Source organism: Chiloscyllium plagiosum, chromosome 11 (assembly GCF_004010195.1).
Source record: "Chiloscyllium plagiosum isolate BGI_BamShark_2017 chromosome 11, ASM401019v2, whole genome shotgun sequence".
In the NCBI taxonomy this organism is placed as follows: Eukaryota; Metazoa; Chordata; class Chondrichthyes; order Orectolobiformes; family Hemiscylliidae; genus Chiloscyllium; species Chiloscyllium plagiosum.
The window spans coordinates 80,712,080-80,734,444 of record NC_057720.1 but is presented as its reverse complement, the minus strand read 5'-3'; positions in this window follow the sequence as shown (position 1 = coordinate 80,734,444).

Genomic DNA, 22,365 nt, shown 5'->3' with positions numbered 1-22,365 from the left:
ATCCATCAGCTATCCTGTAGATGGCCTGTCCACCAACAGCAGGATGCTCCACAGATATCCTACGTTGCATCTTTGGAGTGTGCCAATTTACATCTACAGGCATTTGTACTTCGGATAACTGACACTAGTGCCTGAGAGTTCAAGCACAACATGCAGATAAACTGCTGAAAATGGGATTAAATAGCTAACTCACTCCATCACAGTATAAAATAAGTGGATACACATTGTTAAGTCCTGGGTTAATTTAGATAAATGCGAAGTGCTGCATTTTGAGAAAGCAAATCCTAGCAGGACTTATACACTTTATGGTAATGTCCGAGTGAGTGTTGCTGAACAAAGAGACCTTGGAGTGCAGGTTCATAGCTTCTTGAAAGTGGAGTCGCAGGTGGAGGGGATAGTGAAGAAGGCGTTTTGTATGCTTTCCTTTATTGGTCAGAGTACTGAGTACAGGAGTTGGGAGGTCATGCTGCAGTTGTACAGGACATCAGTTTGGCCACTGTTGGAATATTGCGTGCAATTCTCGGCTCCTGCCTGCTGGAAAGATGTTGTGAAACTTGAAAGGGTTCAGAAAATATTTACAAGGATGTTGGCAGGGTTGGAGGATTTGAGCTATAAGGAGATGGAAGTGGTGGAGGCTGGTACAATTGCAACATTTAAAAGTCATTTGAATGGGTATATGAAAGGAAGGGTTTGGAGGGATATGGGCCGGGTGCTGGCAGGTAGGACTAGATTGGGTTGGGGTATCTGGTCGGCATGGACTGAAGGGTCTGTTTCCATGCTGTACATCTCTATGACTCTATGACTGTGCTAGTGTGAGAAAACTGTCCAAGATTGTGCAAGAGTAAAGAATTCTTTGGGATTCAGGAGTCCGATTAATCACAGACCAGCGTTCCTTTCTGTTTCATCACAGTTCTGTTATAGAGTCATAGACTCATATGGCTGGGAAACAGACTCTTCGTTACAACCAGTCCACGCCAAACATAATCCCAAACTAAACTAGCCCCACCTGCCTGCTCCTGGCCCATATAGCTCCAAACATTCCCTATTTATGTACTTTCCTAAGTGTCTTTTAAATATTGTAACTGTGTCCACATCCACCACTTCCTCAGGAAGTTCACACCACACATGAACTACCTTGTGTATAGTGAAATATGGGCTGGATTTTTACTTAGCAAACCAGTGTGGGACAGAGGTTTGGAAAAGCAGTGTAGACCCCCTCCCCCCACGCAGTGAAACTTTCACCAACCAGAAACCAGTCACAAATGAATGGATAGACCGTGGGTGATAGGATCAATTCAATCCAAACTGGACAACGGGGTCAGCACTGAAGGAAGGAAAGATCCATCAGATAAGAATATGATCCATCAGGTGTGAGAAATAAATAGGCCCTTGGTAGAGGGGTTGAGGGGGAACCAGTCCCAAGGGAAGGAAGAAAGGGCGGCACGGTGACTCAGTGGTTAACACTGCTGCCTCACAACACCATGGTCCCAGGTTCGATTCCAGTCTTGGTGGAGTTTGCACATTCTCCCCGTGTCTGTGTGGGTTTCCTCCGGGTGCTCTGGTTTCCTCCCACAGTCCAAATATGTGCAGGTCAGGTGAATTGGCCATGCTAAATTGTCCGTAGTGTTAGGTGAATTAGTCAGAGGGAAATGAGTCTGGGTAGGCTACTCTTTGGAGGGCCGGTGTGGACTTGTTGGGCCAAAGGGTCTGTTTCCACACTGTAGGGAATCTAATCTAATCTAATCTAAGAAGGTGGAGGAAGGATAGGATAAGATTGGGAGGGATGGTTGACATTGCGCCATCCTCAAGCAGTTAGAAATCGCAAGGTCCTTCCGGGTTGAGGTTTGTGGGGAGTGAGGTGGGATTATAAGATACTTCAGTTGGGGGTGGCAGGAACAGGGATGAGAAGAGATATGCTGGCAGAGAAAGGAGGGAGTGGTTGAGATCTGGGTTTTGCTCAGAGTCCTTGTGTGTAGGGAATGGGATGGGGGAGAGGGGAAACCTGGCGCAGAGATCAGAGGGCCACTATGGAGGTGGGATAGGAAAAGAGAGCAGAGGTTGGAGGGGTTTCAGAAATTCAGAGATAGGTGGAATTGAAAACCTGTGGAGCTGATCGAAAACCTGACGCAGAAATTTGTTCTGAGGTCTCAGAATGGGATCAGCCGCATTGCCATGAGGATTGGTATTCTAATGCCCTTGCCCCATGAGTACCTATTGGAGGCCAGGTAATAAAGGGGTTCCTGATATTGGGGATTGCACTGGTAGCCATGCTGGATCCAACAAGTCAGTTAAAGGCACTTAGACCCGGATCCCAGCAAACCTCACTTGACTGGGACAATGGGTTTTCAGAAGCTCAGGAAAGAGATGTCCATAAATAAAGTGAAAAAGGCTGAATGGCAATGAGATTTGCATCTTTCTGGTTAATATCACAATCCGTCATGATGGAGTGGGTTCATTTGCCTTCTTACATTCCCAACCCAATTAAAGCTGGAGCTTGGAAGATCTAACTTTTAAGAGATTGAATCCTCGCATGAACGAAGGCTGCCTTTTCCTTTGGTTATGACTCACCCCATAATGTCAGAAACTCCGACATTGGAACAAAATATTCACAACAAAGGACAATCATTTTTGAACTAGTGTTGGTTGGAATGCACAAGATACTTGCCATTTTTACTTAAGTCATTACAGTCACTACAATTCAGAATAAAATTCATTGTGAGTGAAGTGTTAGAGGTATTGTCTGAATAATTTCTTGCAACATTACATTGCATCTTTAAGCCCTGAATAGAGTACACAGAAATTGGGTCAAGATTTTGACTTTCTTTATTCTGTTGGGATAACATTGTGAATTCATTACATATTGGCCCTAGTGGGGATGAAGCTTGAATATTTGAGTGGGATCCCACAATCCGCGTACAATTCAACAACTCAAAATGGAAACATGCTGTTCGCACAAACTGAATTTTCCTGTACTTCTATCTGATTGCTTTATCTCTGGTTTATTCTAAGATGGTAATTTATTTTTTAACAATGCATCTATTGTGAAGTTATCTCCTCAGTTCCCTTCCCAAATTTGTTTGTTACCAACACACATTGTCAAAATGTGAACAATCTCAACTGAGAGACTTCTCCTTGCCCAGTCAATGCTACATGTATCAGCTTACTAAATGTTGGCTTGAATTACTTTTAAGCATTCTCACCTCTGTCGTAATGAATTCAAACCAACTAAGGTCTGAGCACGTAATCTAGGCTGACCTAATGTACTGTGGGCGGAGTGCACAATTGTCAAAGCTGCTCCCTTTTAGCTGAAACATTGAACAAAGATGCCTACTTTGGTGAATATATATTTGAAAAAGTGCAGACTGTTCTAAAAGATTGTATAGCCTTGACCTCTTTCCTTTGGAGCAGAGAAGGTTGAGGGGTGACCTAATGAGGTCTTTCAAAATTATAAACAATTCGATAGGTAGATGCTGAAAAAATATCTCTGCTGGAGCAGTTTGGAAACCAACGAGTAACAAGACGAAAATGATGACTAATAAATCCAATACAGGAGAAAATTCCTTTCCCCAGAAAGTGACACAAATGTGGAACTTGCCACCATAGGAAGTGTTCAGGAAAATAGCATAGATGCATTGAAGGAAAACTGGTCAAATACATCCAAGAGTCAGGTTTGCAATATTAGGCTGATGGGTTTGAATGCAGTAGAGTGTGAAGAAACTGTCATCATGATTAGAACAGCACTGGAAAAGCACAGCAGGTCATGCAGCATCTGAGGAGCAGGAAAATCAACATTTTGGGCAGGAGTCCTTCCTGATGCATGACCTGGTGTGCTTTTCCGATACCACTCTAATCTCCAACATCTGCAGTCCTCACTTTCACCCTATCTTAACATAGAAGAACCTATGTTAGTTATAAACCTTGGCAGTGTCCTGATGGACTCAATGGCGTGGTTGAGAGTCATATATCCAATATAATGTCTATGCAATTTCCTTGGTTTGCTAGCTAACATTTATCAGTTAAGCAAGATGTAAGGCATTTATCCTTTTCCAAGTAACAATCCATGTATTGAATACTTCTGGTAAGATCTTTTGGAGTGTAAGCCATAGATATTTCGGAACAGAAGTTTTGGAAGAACTAAGCAGTTCTGGCAGCATCTGTGGAGATAAAGCAGAGCTAACGTTTTGACTCCAGTTTTGAAGAACCCAAAATGTTAATTCTGCTTTCATTCCACAGATGCTGCCAGACCTCTTGAGTTTCTCCAGCAATGTCGGTTTTTATTTCTGATTTCCAACATCTGCATTTCATTGGTTATTTGATAAATATTTGGATATTGTTGGTATCAATGACATGCCAGATATTTATTGCCCATTCTTAATTCCCTAAGGCATTAAGAGTCAAGTACATACAGTGGAGCATGTGTCATATGCAAACTGAAGAAGAAATTATGGTAGGTTCCCCTTCACAAGGGACATTAGCAAACCTATTAACAATTGAATACTGCTTTAGAATATTCTATTGTTCTTTTCTAGCTGGTTCCAGGTCTCAAATAATCAGACATTACTGAATTTAACATATCACAGGGAGATTTGAACTCACAAGCTCCATGTTGTCCAGTACTGTAATCATTAGACTTCCATTGAAATAACAGCAGGGGCAGAATTAGGGAGGATTTGGTTACATGAGTTGATTTCCTATATTGTCCTAGCAATGATTCTTAGGTTTTGAAGTTGGGTGCATATTTCAACCATCTATAGATGGTCTGGAATGTTATAGTTTTCTTTAAATGAGTGCAATCTATTATGTGTCATATTTAACATATTTGTGTCCTTGGGAATGTGGGGCAGCAGGGTTGCCTTAAAGTATTGAAGGTCCATTGAATTATGCAAACTAGTCATTGATAAAATGGACTCAATTCTGAACCATAAATGCTTTGGAGTCAGCGCAATTATACAGTAATTATACAATGCTGTGAATGTCCCTCCATCCCCTCCAGTGTTCTGTGAATTGTTCGGTCCACGGGCTTTTTTCTGGTTGGGATTAAAGTTTTCCGAGATGACATTTCAGCTCAACCATGAGTCCCACCAGTTCCTACATATTTCCTGCAAATGCCCATGACCTGAATGCCGGAGGTGGGGGTGGGGGAGGGGGGGTTCATTTCCAGTTGTTTCACCCCATCAAGGGAAAAGGACCTGCACCTCCCCACCCTAAACCAAGACTCCTGCGAAACTAGATGAGGGGAGTATCGAAGTCTCCCTGGTGATTCCTGTAAAGGTCAATGTCCTGGAAGAGCTCACTGAGCAGCACAGTGAGCTCCCCAAGGAATAGTCAGGCACTTTCAGGCGAAAACAGACCCACCCAACCCAGCTTTCTACAGCACATCTTTGTACAGCCAGTTTCCAACTCTTTCACTTCATTGGCAACTTCTGTAGAGAGGGCTTAAATGGTAGAGAGTGTGAATATGAATATTAAAATCTGTCTGCTACTCTCATTGATGTGAGTGTTCAATTCTAATTTCAAACAAGCCCGACAGAGTAATATATTAGATTCAGTGCAATCACAATCTGAAAGGCAAGCTTAATGAATCTGTTTTGTGACATTCTCATTTCTTTTCAATATTATGCATTGATATTCTTTATATATAGATCACTGTGCGTGCAGCTGGCTTGCCAGGTTAACACCTGATTGATGTCTGCTTAATAGATTGGAAAATGAAAGTTGGGCTTTGATGTACTTCGTGCCAGTTTGTGTAAAATTGTTATATCGAGTACAGAGAGGTATATCCAATGATGCACATGCAACACACCAGAGCTAGAATAACACTGGAATAGAGTGAGATTGTGTTGTTTTTGGGAGTCGGTTTAAATCGAGTCTGAACAGAATCCCTGAAAACCTCTTTCTAGCTCTCAGGGCCTGACATAGAGGCTGTTTGTAACCATCTCAGTTTTGTGGAATGTGAGTTTTTCCTTTTGCCCATGTATTGCAAATTCAATTATTATTATTATGTCTCGCACTTAGCACAATTTTCTCATTCCATGATTCTCTGGACCCTCCCCATTACACTTTCCACATGGATTTTCAGAGTGACAGCTCCAGTGTGGACCTTTTGGACCTCACAATTCTACTATACCAGCAAGTGACTAGCTACCGCAATTTGCAATACATGCCAACCTACACAATTCTCCTTAAATCTCTTCATCTCTCTTTCCTTGATTAACATGCTCCTTAGAATTTCTCTCCTTTGGTCAACTGGACCAAATATTCTGTTTGATAACGTTTCCCTGAATCACCTTGGTATCTTCAAGGGTGCTACATGAATACAAGTTGATTTTGTTCTCGGTGTTGATGACACTAGCCAATCCCTCAACCCTGTCACTTTAAATATGAAGGAGAAAGTGAGGTCTGCAGATGCTGGAGATCAGAGCTGAAAATGTGTTGCTGGAAAAGCGCAGCAGGTCAGGCAGCATCCAGGGAACAGGAGAATCGACGTTTCGGGCATAAGCCCTTCTTCAGGACTTTAAATATGAAGGCCAGTGAGATCAATGCTCACATTTCCCCACGTTAGCAAGAGGGGTACTTGTGGTGCAGTGGTAGTTTCCCTTCCTCTATGTCAGGAGGCCTGGCTTCAAGTTCTACCTGCCCGAGAGGTGTGCCAGAACATATCTGAATCAGGTTAATTTTAAAATATCTACAACGCTGTGAGTGTCTCTCTATCCCCTCCAGTGTTCTGTGAATTGTTTGGTCCATGGGCTTTTTTCTGGTTGGGATTAAATATCATGACGTTTGGGAATAAAATCTAACTGGCCCAATTCTTGGTTCTAATGAAGGGGTTGGGTGTGGTGCGCACTGTAATTTCTGGGAGAGATTGTCTGATTTAGATCATACCCTCACCAACCTGTATCATTCTATCTCCATGGGCTCCTGGATAGGATTTAATTGTACCTTGAACCGATTTATAGACTGTGGGGGACACATTGTGTAGATGAGGGGGCATAGTTTCAGTTCAAACTCTGGCAAGAAAATGTGCCCAAGTCATTTTGTACCTGAGGCCATAAATATTATCAAGGAGAAAGTGAGGTCTGCAGATGCTGGAGATCAAAGTTGAAACTTTATTGCTGGAACAGCACAGCAGGTCAGGCAGCATCCAGGGAACAGGAGATTCGACGTTTCGGGCACAGGCCCTTCTTCATAAATATTATCAGCCAAACCCTTGCTCCAACACAACACGCCTTCCCAGTCCTGGCCCTTATTTCTGGAAAGGAGATTGACAGAGAGTAAATGATTTCTTTAAGGTTTTAATGTCAGCCACTGGTACCAGACAAGTGACAGGATCAACCGCTGATAACGTCCCACAGAAGGGAAGAGTGAGTTTAGGTGGCCAGATGTATAAACTCTCCCTCAGTGGGATGTGGCACAGTGTAAACAGGAATAACATATTAAAAACAGGCAGCTTACTCTTGTATACCTCTTCTGGTCGTGACCTGCTCTCTCTCACTGACTAGCCAGGAACCCAAGTGAGAATTATCATTGGGGCATGATGATATCAAGGGGGCTTGACTGACAGGCTTCAAGTTGTGTTCAGACTAGGCACTGTGCAACCTTCTGGGCTCAATATTGAGTTCAACACTTTTAAATTGTGAACCCATTCCTTCCCTTTCTTTTAGGCTTGCTTGTTACGTTTCTCTGTCAGCCTTTCTCTCCCCTCCCCTGACCCCAGTGGGACTGTGGGTTCTTTCTAGTCTGACAGTCAGACACATTACTGTTCTGCCATTCTCACATTCTGATTAATTAATTTGAACTATCAACATCCCTCAGCTCTACAACTGCACAAACCCCCCAACTGTTGCATAAATGCTGCCCCCTCCACACTTTACTTCAGCTCTGAAGAAGAGTCATCTAGACGCAAAATGTTAGCTTGCTCTCCCTGCATGGATGCTGCCTGACCCTCTGTGATCCTCAGCATTTTTTGTTTTCATTAAAAAAAAAGCCTCATCCCTTGTTTCAGGTAAGGTCCTTAAACCTGCTCAGGCAATCACTTCCAGGTAGTTCCAGGACAAAGAGACAACCAGGACAATACCTGCTGGGCAGGGACAGTTGAAAATTCCATCATAGTATCCATTGCAGTGACCTGCCCTACTTAATTATTCCTTAATTGTCTTATTGTTTGGGTGAAATACCATCATTAATTGGAACTGCTCAATAGACCTGGCAGTAAAAATAAATTAACAGAGAAAAAAATAGACCTGGCAGTATTAACTAATATCAGGCTGTAAGAATGTTGGCCTCAGACCTCCAATGATTGGCATATTCTAAATAGGTGGGGCTCTTGTGGAGTGGTGGTAGTGTCCCTATCTCTGAGCCAGGAGGCACAGGTGCGAGTCCTAACTGTTCCAGAGTTGTACTGTAACATTGCTGAGCAATTTGACTACAAATAGCAGGAATTATATCAACACATATCAGATATTCAGTGTGTAAGGACCCAATGCCAACATGTAGACTTGGGACTAAAGTACCAATGGAACATGACTGTAACCCATCCCTTGCATGTCAGAAAGATCAGATAGATTTCATTTGAGATAAATCATGGGATTAGGTCATTTTGAAGCCAACTGTGGTTATTATGTTCATGTGAAGACTGTTTTGCTGTGGGATACTGGAAGGCGCTGTGAAGGACAAGAGAACATACAAGTGGCCATCTGCTTCACACTCTGAAACAGAGTTTAAACACAGGAGAAACAAACCGGAAGAGATGATCCATTTCTGGAAGACTGATGTTTGTATCTTGAATTGATCAACATGGGATCAATCCTCTTTCTATCACCCCCTTCCAACTGGGGACAACCTAAATCTTCAATGCTGTCAGTTTAACAAATACTCGCTGAGCGTAAATACAAAACACAAACTCATACTTCATCCTTGAATTGTCACCTTTAAATAACCTACCCGATATTCTCAGAACGTATTGCAGATGCTAAACACCTGGTGGGCCAGATGCTGCGGTGTATTTTTTCCACCTATTGCAAATGTCATTCTGATGATCAGTAATAGGGAAGCTATAATTGATGGTAGAAGTGACAGAATCTGCAGTCTGATTATCCCACAGAGCTGTACTGCCAAAAAGCACAATTTAGCGCCACCCAATGAGAGCAGAATTAATTTTGCCTAACTGCAATTCTCAGATCCAGTGCTGCTTTGATTGAAACTGGGATTTGTATCCTTGCTGTTCTTTTTAACCATTCACAGGTAGTCAGTCTCAGTACAGATTTCCCATGTGTTGGTTGCAGTGAAAACCCTCAAACCCACTGGATGGCAATTTTTTTTTTTTACAAAAAAAGCTGGTAGTCACAAAAACAGAACGATTTAAATGACAACTGAGAGCCAGCTTGAAAGTGGACCAATCACAAATTTATAGCAAAATTCTGTGTGTTAGGATTGAGCCCTCCGCTACCACCTGATGAAGGAGCGAAGCTCCGAAAGCTGGTGTGCTTCCAATTAAACCTGATGGACTATAACCTGGTGTTGTGTGATTTTTAACTTGGTTCCAAAGTGAAAGTGAAGGTTTCGCTGAGGGATGAGGCCTGGCCTAATTGAATAGAACAACATGCTCAAGGGATGGAATGCCCTCCTTCACTTCCTATGAGTTCCAACATTGAGGGCATAAGGGCCTATACTGCGCTGCATTGTTCTATATTCTATGAGTATGCAGTGGGAGTAGATCTGATAACTGAAACTGTAGACTCAACCAATTCAGTTGTTTCTTGTTTAACCATCGTTTCAGCAGCAGGGATGTGTTCTGATGATCACAAAATATCCAGTGACATTTATGACAACTCAGATACTGAAGCAGTCCATGTCCATTTGCAACAAGATGTGGTCAAATGTCAGACCTGGACTAATAATTAACAAGTTAGCATTCACACCACAGAAGTGCCAGGCAATGGAATTCCTGTACACAAAATGCAGGACGAATCCCTCCACCCCATCAGTCCTCTCTCGATCATTAGTAAAATTTTGAAAGGTGTCATCAATGGTACTATCAAGCAGCACTCTTTCTCTATCATATGGTCAGAAGTGGAGCTGTGTACCAATGATCGCACAATGTTCAGCATCATTTGCAACTCCTCAGATATTGAAACAGTCTGTTTCCAAATGTAGCAAGAACTGGACAATATCCAGGTTTGAGCTGACAAATGTCAAGTAACGTTCATGCCACGCAAGTGTCAGTAATGACCATCTCCAATAAGAGAAGCTAATCATTGGCCCTTGACATTCAATGATATTATAACAGTGGAATCCATCACTATCAACATCTTGGGTGTTAGTATTATCTAGAAATTAAATTGGATTAGCCATATAAATACTATGGCAACAAGAACAGGTCAGAGACTAGGAATACTGCAGAGAATAATTCACTTCCTGACTCCCTAAGCCTGTCTATTATCTATGATGTGGAAGGCAGGACAATGATGGAATGCTACCCATTTGCCTGCATGAGTGAAGAACAAACAACACTCAAGAACCTTCGCACTATCCAGGACAAAGGAGCCCACTTGATTAGCATCACATCCACAAGCATCCACTCCCTCCACCAACAACGCTCAGTAGCAGCAGTGTGTACTATCTACAAGATGCACTGCAGAAATTCACCAAAGATCCTTAGGCAGCACTTTCCAAACCCACAATCATTTCCATCTAAAAGGTCAAGGGCAGCACCACCAACTGCAAGTTCTCCTCCAAGCCACTCATCATCCTGACTCAGAAAAATATTGCTGCTCCTTCAGTTTTGCTGGGGTAGAATTCTGCCATTCCTTCCTTAAGGCCATTGTGGTTCAACCAATTGTATATGATGGACCAGGTAGCTGCTATCTAGCAAATGCTCTAAGTTGGGGCTGTAAATTCAGGCAGAGTTTCTCTGAGGATTACTTTGACTTGTACTGTGAACATTTTTCAGTTCTATTCGACACAGATGATGTTGTCAGAATCAAACATCCTACAGAATGATGTTGAGAATACTATTCTGAGGAGAGACAAGTTTGGGATCACCATCGCAAGTTCATGAATGAGAGCTGTTGACCCAGAGGTCTAGAAATTGCCAGAAGGGGACTGAGTCACATATACAGTGGCTCCCCCTAGAGCCTCAGTTGGCATTGCTTCCAAGATGTATCTTTTTGATGGTGATGTCCAGTGGTCCTTGTGAACCCAGTTTGCCCTGAAAGCGATTGGCTCAATTTTGCACCTCACTTTTCTCACCTCAACCTACACCAACTCAAAGCTGCACAGACTTCCTGTCACCATGGTAACAGTGGCTAATGCTTCCATGTTTATCACCCACCAATGTCAATGATGGACTTAAGATGCGGCATTATCTGCCTGTTGGATTCATTCAGTAGAGGTCAAAGTTAAACACCAAGCAAAAAGTTATCATTTGAAAGCCATTGTCACCCAGAAGCTTAAATGTCTGAAATGATTGTCGACATTTTCAGGATGCTGCCTATTTCAGTCATTATCATAGTAGCTGACATTTAAAGTCAAAAACAAATTCTCAAATGCAAAATGAAATTCTGAGAACACAAACATGGGAAATAGGAGCTGAAATAGGCCATTCAGCCCCTCTAGCCTGTTTCACCTTTCAATTAGATCACGGATGATCTTCCACCTCAACACCATTTTCTCACACTTTCCTCATATTCACTGATATCTTTAATGTCTCGCCAGAGGAGGGGAGGCAATAGCCTAGTGGTATTATCGCTGGACTCTCAACCCAGAGACCCAGGCAATATTCTGGGGTAACCGTATTCAAATCCTGCCATGGCAGATGGTTGGAATTTGAATTCAATAAGTATATCTGGAATCAAGAGTCTGTGATGATCAGGAATCCATTGTCGATTGCTAGAAAAAAAAAACCCATCTGGTTCATTTATTGTCCTTTAGAGAAGGAAACTGCCATCCTTACCTGGCCTGGCCTACACATGACTCCAGACCCACAGCCATGTAGTTGACTCTTAACTGCCCTCTAGAATGGGCAATAAATGCTGGTTATCCAGTGATGCCCTCATCCCATGAATGAGTTTTAAAAAAAGCCGGTGATTGGGATGGATGGTTACTGTTTTGGATGATAATACATTCTTTCATGGCAGTGCTGCCTTACCAGGCCACTCAAGAGACTGATATGACTCTTGCACAGATTCAGTCAGCCACATTAATGCTTGTTGAATCTCCTCACGCAGGGTCATAGCTTAATTCAACTGAAAGAGGGACCTTTGACTGAGATACGGAAAATCCATAACAGCCCAACTGATACTTCACATCGGTGTGATTGTAGGCCCAAGGAGGATTGTGGAATGCAGCTAGGGAAATCACAGACTTCACAGAGGCAGTTAGAAAGGTTGGTGGGGAGGAGATTGGAAGGATCGGTGGGGGTACAGACCAGAAGAGTTTGGAGATTCAGTCATGGTAGGGAAGGTGAAGAGAATGGAGCCATAGAGTCATAGAGATGAACAGCATGGAAACAGACCATTCAGTCCAACTCATCCATGCCAACCAGATATCCTAACCTTATCTAGTCTCATTTGCCAGCACTTGGCCCATATCCCTCTAAACCCTTCCTATTCATATACCCATCCAAGTGCCTTTTAAATATTGTAATTGTATCAGCCTCCACCTTTGGCAGCTCATTCCATACATGCACCACCCTCTGTGTGAAGAGGTTGCTCCTTGGGTCCCTTTTCAATTTTTCCCCCCAAACCCTAAACCTATGCCCTCTAGTTCTGTATTCCCCCCACCCCAGGAAAAAGACCTTGTCTATTTACCCTATCCATGCCCCTCATGATTTTATAAACCTCTATAAGGTCACCCCTCAGCCTCCGACACTCCAGGGGATACAGCCCCAGCCTATTCAGACTTTCCCCATAGCTCAAACCCTTCAATCCTGCCAATATCCCTGTAAATCTTTTCAGAACCCTTTCAAATTTCACAATATCATAACAATGGTCTAACAAGTTAACTGGAAAAACACTTAGCTCCTCAATCCCACAGTTGCTGCCTCCTTCTAACAGGTTTAAGGACCACTCTTTTGGTTGGACTGTAGTCTAAGAAATGGGGGAACGATACTGCTTTAGACCCAACTCTAAACCCAATATTCCCATCCAATTCCAGTCATGCCTCCCCTGTCACACCACCCCCATTCCTGATTTGTTATCCTGAAACCCCCAACCCCACCACATCCAACTCCCTCATTCCTGGACTCCAGACCTACTCACCCACAATTTCCCTCATTAGCCCTTCACCTGCTCTGGACCTACTGCCCCACTTCAGACCCAATCTGCCTTCAACCCACTCCCTTTCCCAGGGCTTGACATTGCCATCCTGTCTAACCCACACTAAACACTGCAACACACACCTGGTCCTCCTTCCTACGTGGCACCCTGTCACCCTATTCACCTGGCACCTTGTCACCTTGCTGCTTACCCATTTGGCATCGCACTCCTTAGCAACCCTCTCTCTACCCTTGTACACTTGGTATTCTATTCATTAGGCACCCTACTTCCTATTCACTTGCACATTATACCACCTGAGACCCTATCCCCAGCACCCTGGCACCATACCCAACTGGTATTCTACACTTGGCACCTTATTCTTTGACATCCTATCCCCTACTCACTTGACATCTTGCCCAAATGGTACCCTACCTCCTATGTATTCTGCCTACCTGCCATCCTATCTACCTCATACCCAAACCCCTACCCACTCTGCCCTTTATACCTTGGCATCCTACCGCCCCACCACATACTTAATTGTCCCCCTAATCTGCCAGCAGCCTTACCTCACACTTCTGGTATGTACTTATTGCTTGCCGGCAAGTGTCAAAGCGACTGTCTGTGATTCTGGACTTTTGAAAATATCAGAACACAGTGGCTGATGGCTGTGAAAAGGCAGCATGCTTTGCCTTCCCGAGGAGAAAACTGTCAGAACGAAGACACAGCTCCACGTTTCTGAAGCCGCCCTGACCAGAAATGCGGAGCACTCTCCTTGCGTAACAATGAAAGGGGAGGAGAAGTCATTTGCACGGGTTTGCCACTGTTTGGAAAATCCAGCCCATTCTTTTAACCAGAATTAGACAGCGAAGCGATAGACAACAATTCAGCAGTTTAGTTAAATTATTGATGACTCCAGGATTGGAGGGGCTTGATTGCCAGTGCACTACCCCAGTGAGCCATGACACTGTATTATTCTTCTCAAGGCTGAGACAGCTCAACTGGTTAGAGCTAAGCTTAAAATTGTAGTTAAGCATGAGACATGCAGCCTTATAACAATATACAAGTCATCAATAGATAGCCTCTAGGAATGAACTAGTTACCAAGCAGAGTGGTGCTGGAAAAGCCCACCAGGTCAGGCAGCATCCAAGGAGCAGGAAAATCGATGTTTCGGGCAAAATCCCTTCATCAGCCCGAAACGTCGATTTTCCTGCTCCTCGGATGCTGCCTGACCTGCTGTGCTTTTCCAGCACCACTCTGATCTAAACTCTGGTTTCCAGCATCTGCAGTCCTCACTTTTGCCTAATTACCAAGCATCTAATGTCCTCATCAGTTCGCCCAATTAACCCTCCTTTATGAAAATAACAGAAGGAGGTGGCAGATTAAGATTTTATTTTAACATTTCCACATGCCACTCCAATGAATTCCTTCTCCCCAGTTAGACTTGTCAAAATCATCGAGCCAAACATCTCTGATTGGCCTTAACTATAATTGCTCTCAATGCCATTGCTGTCTAAAGATTGTAATGGTGTGTCCCAGACTCTCCAAAACAATGATAAACAGTAAAAGTCCCCTTTGGCCAGACCAATGTGTGAACAGTTGTGGGGAGGCGAATAGATCATGCATCTCTCTATCCAAAAAGTATTTAATCGCCATGGGAGTAGTGACAAACCAGAGGGAAAAGAAACAGACTAATTTGGGGGGGAACAAAATATAGTAAATTATTTTCTATCCATGCAATAGAAACTGGTCTGATTGATAATGCTGGAACTGATCATTCTCATCTTTACATATTGACATTCTGGTAGCGACATCAAATGTTAAGTCTGTCTATTGTGCATTCATGTTTGTGAAAGGGTTCAGCATCGCCCAAGCCTGGTTTGTACAAACTGCCCAGGAGGTGGAAATAAGCAGGTACTAATCTGCAGTGACAGCTAAGAAGCTGGATGCATAGTGGTTGAAATGGCATGAAATATGAGTTTCATTCCTGTGGATATGGGCTCATTATCTGGTGTGAAAGAAATTGCGAACCTCCCATCTCATTTCTTTCCTTCATTGAAAATGCCTCTCCTGTTGGCACTTGTTTTATTGGTGCATTTCTATATTTATAACGTCATTAAGAAGGTTATTTATTCCTAGGTGATGGCACATTTTATAACATTCCTGATTGATTATACTGATGCCACTCTGCAATGATTTGCACTCGTGATGCTGCCCTGAGTCAGGAATCCTGACAGCCATCTTTGAGCTGCGCAATGGCACAAGCTGTAGCATTTCTTGGATCAGGAGTCTCAGTAAAGGAAGTTTCCCAGCCCATTGAGCTTTCTCTGTTCTGTTCCACTTACCATCCCTGTGCAGATCTGCAAATGTCCAACTGTTCATTGGGGCTTATAAGGCGCTTTCAGACAGTTTGAATAAATAGGTTTAAGTTGAGGGAAATGGATGATAGAAATGTACCTTTTCTTTGGAATTCATGCCTATTGTTGCATTTTCACTGTTTCCTGTGGCCTTGTTGCTAGTGATGGCAGGTACACTGAACTGCAGAGAATTTAGTGCCATTCAAATGGATACCAAAGATTCTGTGGTATGACTGTAGAATGGGGAATGTAGACTATAAAGAGACCCCATTTATCCAGCCCTCAAAATCATCCTCTTCATGCCCCTCTCAGCCATGACATAGATGTTAGCTTGCTCTCTCTCTGTAGATGCTGTCTGACACACTGTGATCTCCAGCATTTGATGTCTTCAGTACAGATGCCAGCGTCTGCAGTCATTAGTTCCTCTGGCATGGATGTTGCCGGGAAAGGAGGGTGCCATCAGGGAAGGCTGGATAGGCGGGAACTTTTCTCACTGGAGCATAGGAGGCTGAGGGGTGACCTTACAGGAGTTTAGAAAAACATGAGGGTATAGATAATCTGAATGGCAAGTGTCTTTTCCCAAGATTTCAAGACAAGGGGATATGTTTTGAAATTGAAGGGGAGAAAGATTTTTAAAGAAAAGACATGAGGGGCAATTTTTTTACACATTGTGTGGCCCGTGTGTGGAATGAAGTGGTAGATGTGGGTACAGTTACAATGTTCGAAAAACATTTAGATAAATACATGAATAAGTTTGGAAGGATATGGGACAAATGCAGGCAGGTGGGACTAGTTTGGGAACATGGTTGGCATGGGCTGGTTGGACTGAAGTGTCCACTTCCATGTTGTATGACTCTATATTATACTTGTATCAATAGTCAGTTTTTCATGCTACAAGTGTCTTACCTTCCAGTACCTTGGAACTGGGAGCAAGGAGTCATGCAGGTCGTACTTAATGTTTCGTAAATATACACAGCGAGATCCCTGCTGCATCAGACATTGATGAAGTTTCAAATGGTAACCATTACTTGAATAAAGTAAGAGATTATCAAGGACGTTTAGTGATAGGCAACAAATACCGGCCAAACCAGTGAAGCCCATTTCCCCTAAATGAATAAAACAAAACTTTGTTGAGCATTGAATTCTTTTCACGTTTGCTAGTTGCTAAAGATGGATTTTTCTTTAACTTTCGGCTTATAAGGTGGGATCGATTTTTGAAGGGATTTTGTAAGGATTTTCTTATGCATTCTCCTGTAAAAGAAAGGTAAAGCAAACAATACCAAAGCACAGAAACTAAAGCACAGAAAGTAAAAACGTGATTACAGCTGCTGTTAGGTCAAAGATAAAATTGAGAATCATGCAGAAGGTGGAAGGTTTAAAGAGAAAGTAAAAATGCACTGGATAGGCAAAGAGGAAGATTGCAAAGAGACTGGTGACCAACGTGAAGGGGGATCTTAATGTTTCCTGAGTATATAACGAGTACAATGGTCAAATAAAAAGGATAGAGCAATCTAGGAACCAAAAAAGAATTCACTTATAAAGGCAGAGGCTCTGTTAAGTTATTAAATGAATACTTTGCATCTGTCTCTGACAAGGAAGAAAATGCGACCCAGGCTATGGTGAAAAATGAGGATGTTGAAACACGAGATTAGATTAGATTAGATTCCCGACAGTGCGGAAACAGGCCCTTTGGCCCAACAAGTCCACACCGACCCTCTGAAGAGTAAACCACCCAGACCCATTCCCCCACTCATGCACCTATCACCTTGGGCAATTTAGCATGGCCAGTTCACCTGAATTGCACATCTTTGGACTGTGGGAGGAAACCGGAGCACCCGGAGGAAACCCACACAGACACAGGGAGAATGTGCAAACTCCACACAGACAGTTGCCCGAGGCTGGAATTGAACCTGGGTCCCTGGTGCTGCAAGGCAGCAGTGCTAGCCACTGAGCCACTGTATTTATGAAATTGGCAAGAGGAGATATTAAATAAACTGTCAGTATTTAAAGTTGATAAGGCACTGGAACCAAATTAGATGCATCCACTAAGGGAAATGAGATTGGAAACTGTGGAGGCACTGTCCATAATTGTTTAGTCTTACTTTTAGATTAGATTCCCTACAGTGTGGAAACAGGCCCTTCAGCCCAACCAGTCCACACCGACCCTCCAAAGAGTAACCCACCCAGACCCATTTCCCTCTGTCTAATGCACCTAATACTATGGGCAATCACCTGACCTGCACATCTTTGGACTGTGGGAGGAAACCGGAGCACCCGGAGGAAACCCACGCAGACACGGGGAGAATGTGCAAACTCCACACAGACAGTCACCCGAGGCTGGAATCAAAGCTGGGACGCTGGTGCTGTGAGGCAGCAGTGCTAACCACTGTGCCATCTTGCCGCCCAGCTAAGTTCAAAGGTACGGAAAATGCCACACATTACACTTATGTTTTAAAAAGATCATGCTAGGACAAAGTTAAAATCACCTGAGCGAATACAAAGAGGTAGCAGAAAGCATGGAACACTATGCAGGTATGTAAAGTTGAGGTTAAAATCAGATCAGTCATGACCTTAATGAATTTGTGTTCGGATGCTATCCTTGTTAATAAAACAAATCGAAACTATTCTTAAAATAATAATACTTCAAACATTACGTAATCAGCTTAAAATCTCGAGGACATCAGTGAGCATCAAAGAGGCTGAAGGCCGAGAACCCTAGGCTTGATAAATGAAATGGGGAAGATAGAAGCAATTGTTTTTTGCTGATCTTACAGGGATTGGTTCATTTAGAGCACTCTCCAATGCTAAAACACAAGCAATCAGGATGGTAGACTCCTGGCTTTGGAAGCAATGACGTGTGTTTTTGTTTGTCCCCATCCCTGCAGCAAATCCTACTTTCCAGCCACCTTGGTTATCGTTGTCATTGGATAAAGATCTTCCTCCTCCAGGACCATGTGGTAGTCTGGAGCACTGGCAACTCCACTTCAAATGATCCCATGGACAGTCTCACTGGGGAATGTCAAGGGGCTATGACCAAAAAGCAGGAGAAGGTCATCTCAAAGAACAGGGTCAACAGAGGACACAATATCTTCTGGAAAGGGAAGTCAGAAGAGCTTTGACATAAAAAAGTACCATTTTAGTGTAAAATAAAGGAACATCTCATGGTCATTTTGCTCACATTAACCTAGACACTGTCATCAGTCCATACGCCCGCCCCTAGAAACAACAGATGATGCCAAAGAGGAATTCTACTCCAACACTGATCAGTTGTTGTTTCGTGTTACAAAGGAAGGAAAGTTGGTTTTAAGAGAGTTAAGAGAGTCATAAACCTTTGGAAAAGTGAAATTAGCAGGAAATTCATGGAGAAAGCAATTGACAATGAAAGCAATTGACTCCTTCAACTGAAATGCCAAGTGCACACCTCGTTGTAAAATTATCTGATCGGAGGGACAATTGCAAGGTCTCATGGCAGCACTCATCAAGGACAGAGAAGCAGTTAGAAGGAACAGCCCGAGGATCACCTCAGCCAAGGCTCAGTCCATGCTGTGAACGCTCTGGACCATACTCCACCTCGTGGCCCTACCTCAGCACAATGTCAACTGACTGAGAGGGTGAAAAGGCCATTTGATAGCTGGAAACCAACAAAGCTTCTGGCGCAGACAGAATCCCTACTGAAATACAAACATTCAGTGGTAAATTACTCTTGGCTGGTGTACATCACCTCATCTCCCTCAACTGGAAGGAGATAGAATGCCAAGAGATCTTTCACACTCCTTCAAGGTGACAATCTTCAATTGCGTTAATGACAGGGGGTTTTCTCTGCTGTCGGCCAAATTCATTGGAAGCATCTTCCTCAATTATCTCCACTCAGCATCTGAAGTGATCCTGCTGGAGGTACAATGTGGACTCCATCCATCAAAAGTCACAGTGAACATAATCTGCACAACAAGCCAATTCCAGCAAAAGTGCAGAGGGCAGCTGTAACCTCTAAACATTCTCTGTTTATTGACCTCATAAAGGGCCTTGATTCTGTAAACCAGCTGGGAATATGTACCATCCTGCACAACTGGGGAAATTCATCGCTGTCCTCTATCTGCTGCACCACGGCGTACAAGCCATGAATCTCACCAACATTTCTAACTGGAGTGGAGCTTCACTAGAGGGTGAGTGGGAAACTGTTTAATCTGCATCACGTCCAGTCCTGAACCAAGACCAGCCCAGCCTCTGTCACCAAGTTTCAGTATGCAGACAACGCTTGCGCAGAAACACAGAGGCTGAACCCTAATAAGTCATTGATGCATGGCTGAAAGCATATGAAAGAAGAAACTGGGACACAAGACCATAAGATGTAGAAACAGAAGAAGGCTATTCAGTCTATCAGGGCTACTCTGTCATTCAATGAGATCATAGCTAATTTGGTCATACATCCTCTACAACTCTATCTACCACTATCTATGACTATCAAAATTCATGGTGAACTTTTGGACAATGTGGAACAATTCCCATACCTTGGGATCTTCCTCTCCATGAAGACAGACATCGATGATGAAACTCAAAAACTCCTCCACTGTGCCAGCACAGCCTTTGGCTGTTTGAGGAATAGTGTGCTTGATATCAAAGAGCTCAAGCCTAACCCTAAGCTCATGATCTGCAGGGTAGCAGTATTGTCTGCCCCTCTATATGTGTTGGAGAAATGGCCAGTGAACAGCAGAAACCTCCAAACCTTTGAGAAATATTACTAGCGATGCCTCTGCGAAATCCTGCAAATATACTGGCAGTATAGGTGCTCCAATATCAGAGCCCTCTCTCAGGTGAGCATGCTATTGAAGACAGTTTATGGGCAATCAGCTATGCCCAACACAAAACTTCCAAGACAAGCTCTTTATTCTGAATTCCACCATGACAAGCAGCTACCAGGAAGACAGAGGAAATACTTCAAACATGTCTTCAAAGTGTCCCTTCAAATATGTATTATTTGCCAGGAGAAACTCTAGCCCAAGACCAGCTAAACTGGAGAAACAGCAGCTGCAAAGATTTTTTTCCTGGCAACAGGCCCACACTGAGGTCAAGTGCAAACAGTGTGAGGATGCAAGGACACAAAAATCCCATTCTCCCACAAGGTGACACCATCTGCCCAGTATTGGACTATTTAGTCTTAACAAAATAACAAAGACTTAACAAAGACTTCATGTTGCAGCTATACAGGACATAGATTAGGCCACGATTGAAATATTGTGTCCAGTTCTGGTCTCCCACCTACAGGAAAGATGTTGTGAAAGTTGAAAGGGCTCAGAAAGGATTTACAAGGATATTGCCAGTGTTGGAGGATTTGAGCTATTGGGAGAGGCTGAATAAGTTGGGGCTGTTTATCCTGGAGTGTCCGAGGCTGAGAGGTGACCTTATAGAGGTTTATAAAATCATGAAGGGCATGGATATGGAAATGGGCAAGGTTTTTCCCCTGGGGTAGGGGAGTCCGGAACTAAAGGGCAAAGATTTAGGGTGAAAGGGGAAAAATTTAAAAGGGATCTCAGGAGCAACATTTTCATGCAGAGGGTGGTGAATGCATGGAATGAACTGCCAGAGGAAGTGGTGGAGGCTGGTACAATTACAACATTTAAAAGTCATCTGGATGGGTATATGAATAGGAAGGGTTTGGAGGGATATGTGCCGATTGCTGGCAGGTGGGACTAGATTGGGTTGGGATATCTGGTCTGCATGGACGAGTTGGACTGAAGGATCTGTTTCCATGCTATATATCTCTATGACTCTAAAGACCCAGATCAATGAAATGGAATCTTTGATCTGAGGGACTGCTTAGGATGAAGAAGAGAGGACTTAACCAGCATGTAATAGAGGCACCAGATTCGGTTTGAGGCTCATTGTAGCATCAGCTGAATTCTGGTCAGGTCCAACAAGCAAGCAGACAGCCTGAGGTTTAAGAATGTTTTACACAATGCTTCACATATTTACACCTGAGTTCTGTGAAACAAAAGCAGTGCCCTGTCCAATATTCCAAATAGATCTGTCGGGTAAAAGATGCATTATTATTCCCAACGCCTAGAGAAGTGAAAATTAAAAAAAACTGGAGATGGAGATGAATAGAGTGAAGTTATTCCTGAAAGAGCTTTTGCATTGCTTTAATCCCTCTGAGTGTAAAGGATTGTCACACATATTTGGACTGAGGTGTAAATGAATCTGAGACTCACCTTGTCCAACATGGAGACTCCATGAAAAGCTACAACCATTCTTGCAGTTTAGCTCATATACCATCTAAGATTCCACTGTCCTTTAGTTTCTCGACTTTTCCTCTTTCCTTTGCACTTTCTACCCTGCATTCAGAGATGCCGCAGTGAATGAGCTCATCAGGAAGCTCTCGTTTGTGCCTGCAACTCCTGGCTCTGACAATGGAGAGAATAAGCTGCTGCTCTCACTGATGTGAAAACTTCAGGATAATTAATTGGGAAAAATTAGAAATCAGGATCATTGTGGCCACAGAAAGCCAGCTGTTGCTGCTCAGAGGCACCATGGATCGGTCTTATTAATCGCTCTCAATGGCAGGTGGCTGAATAGTTTAGGTGGCACAAGCCACCTCCTTTCCATTTGACAGTGGTCCCTTGAATTTATAGCACAGAAGGCTTGCATTTGTTGCATTTGACAGGATTAATTTGTGCATAAAGAGAGGTGTAGTGCCTGAATAAATCCTTAACCCTGCTGAATCAATGAGAGATTAATTTTGTCGCCAGATGAAAGTTCTGCTC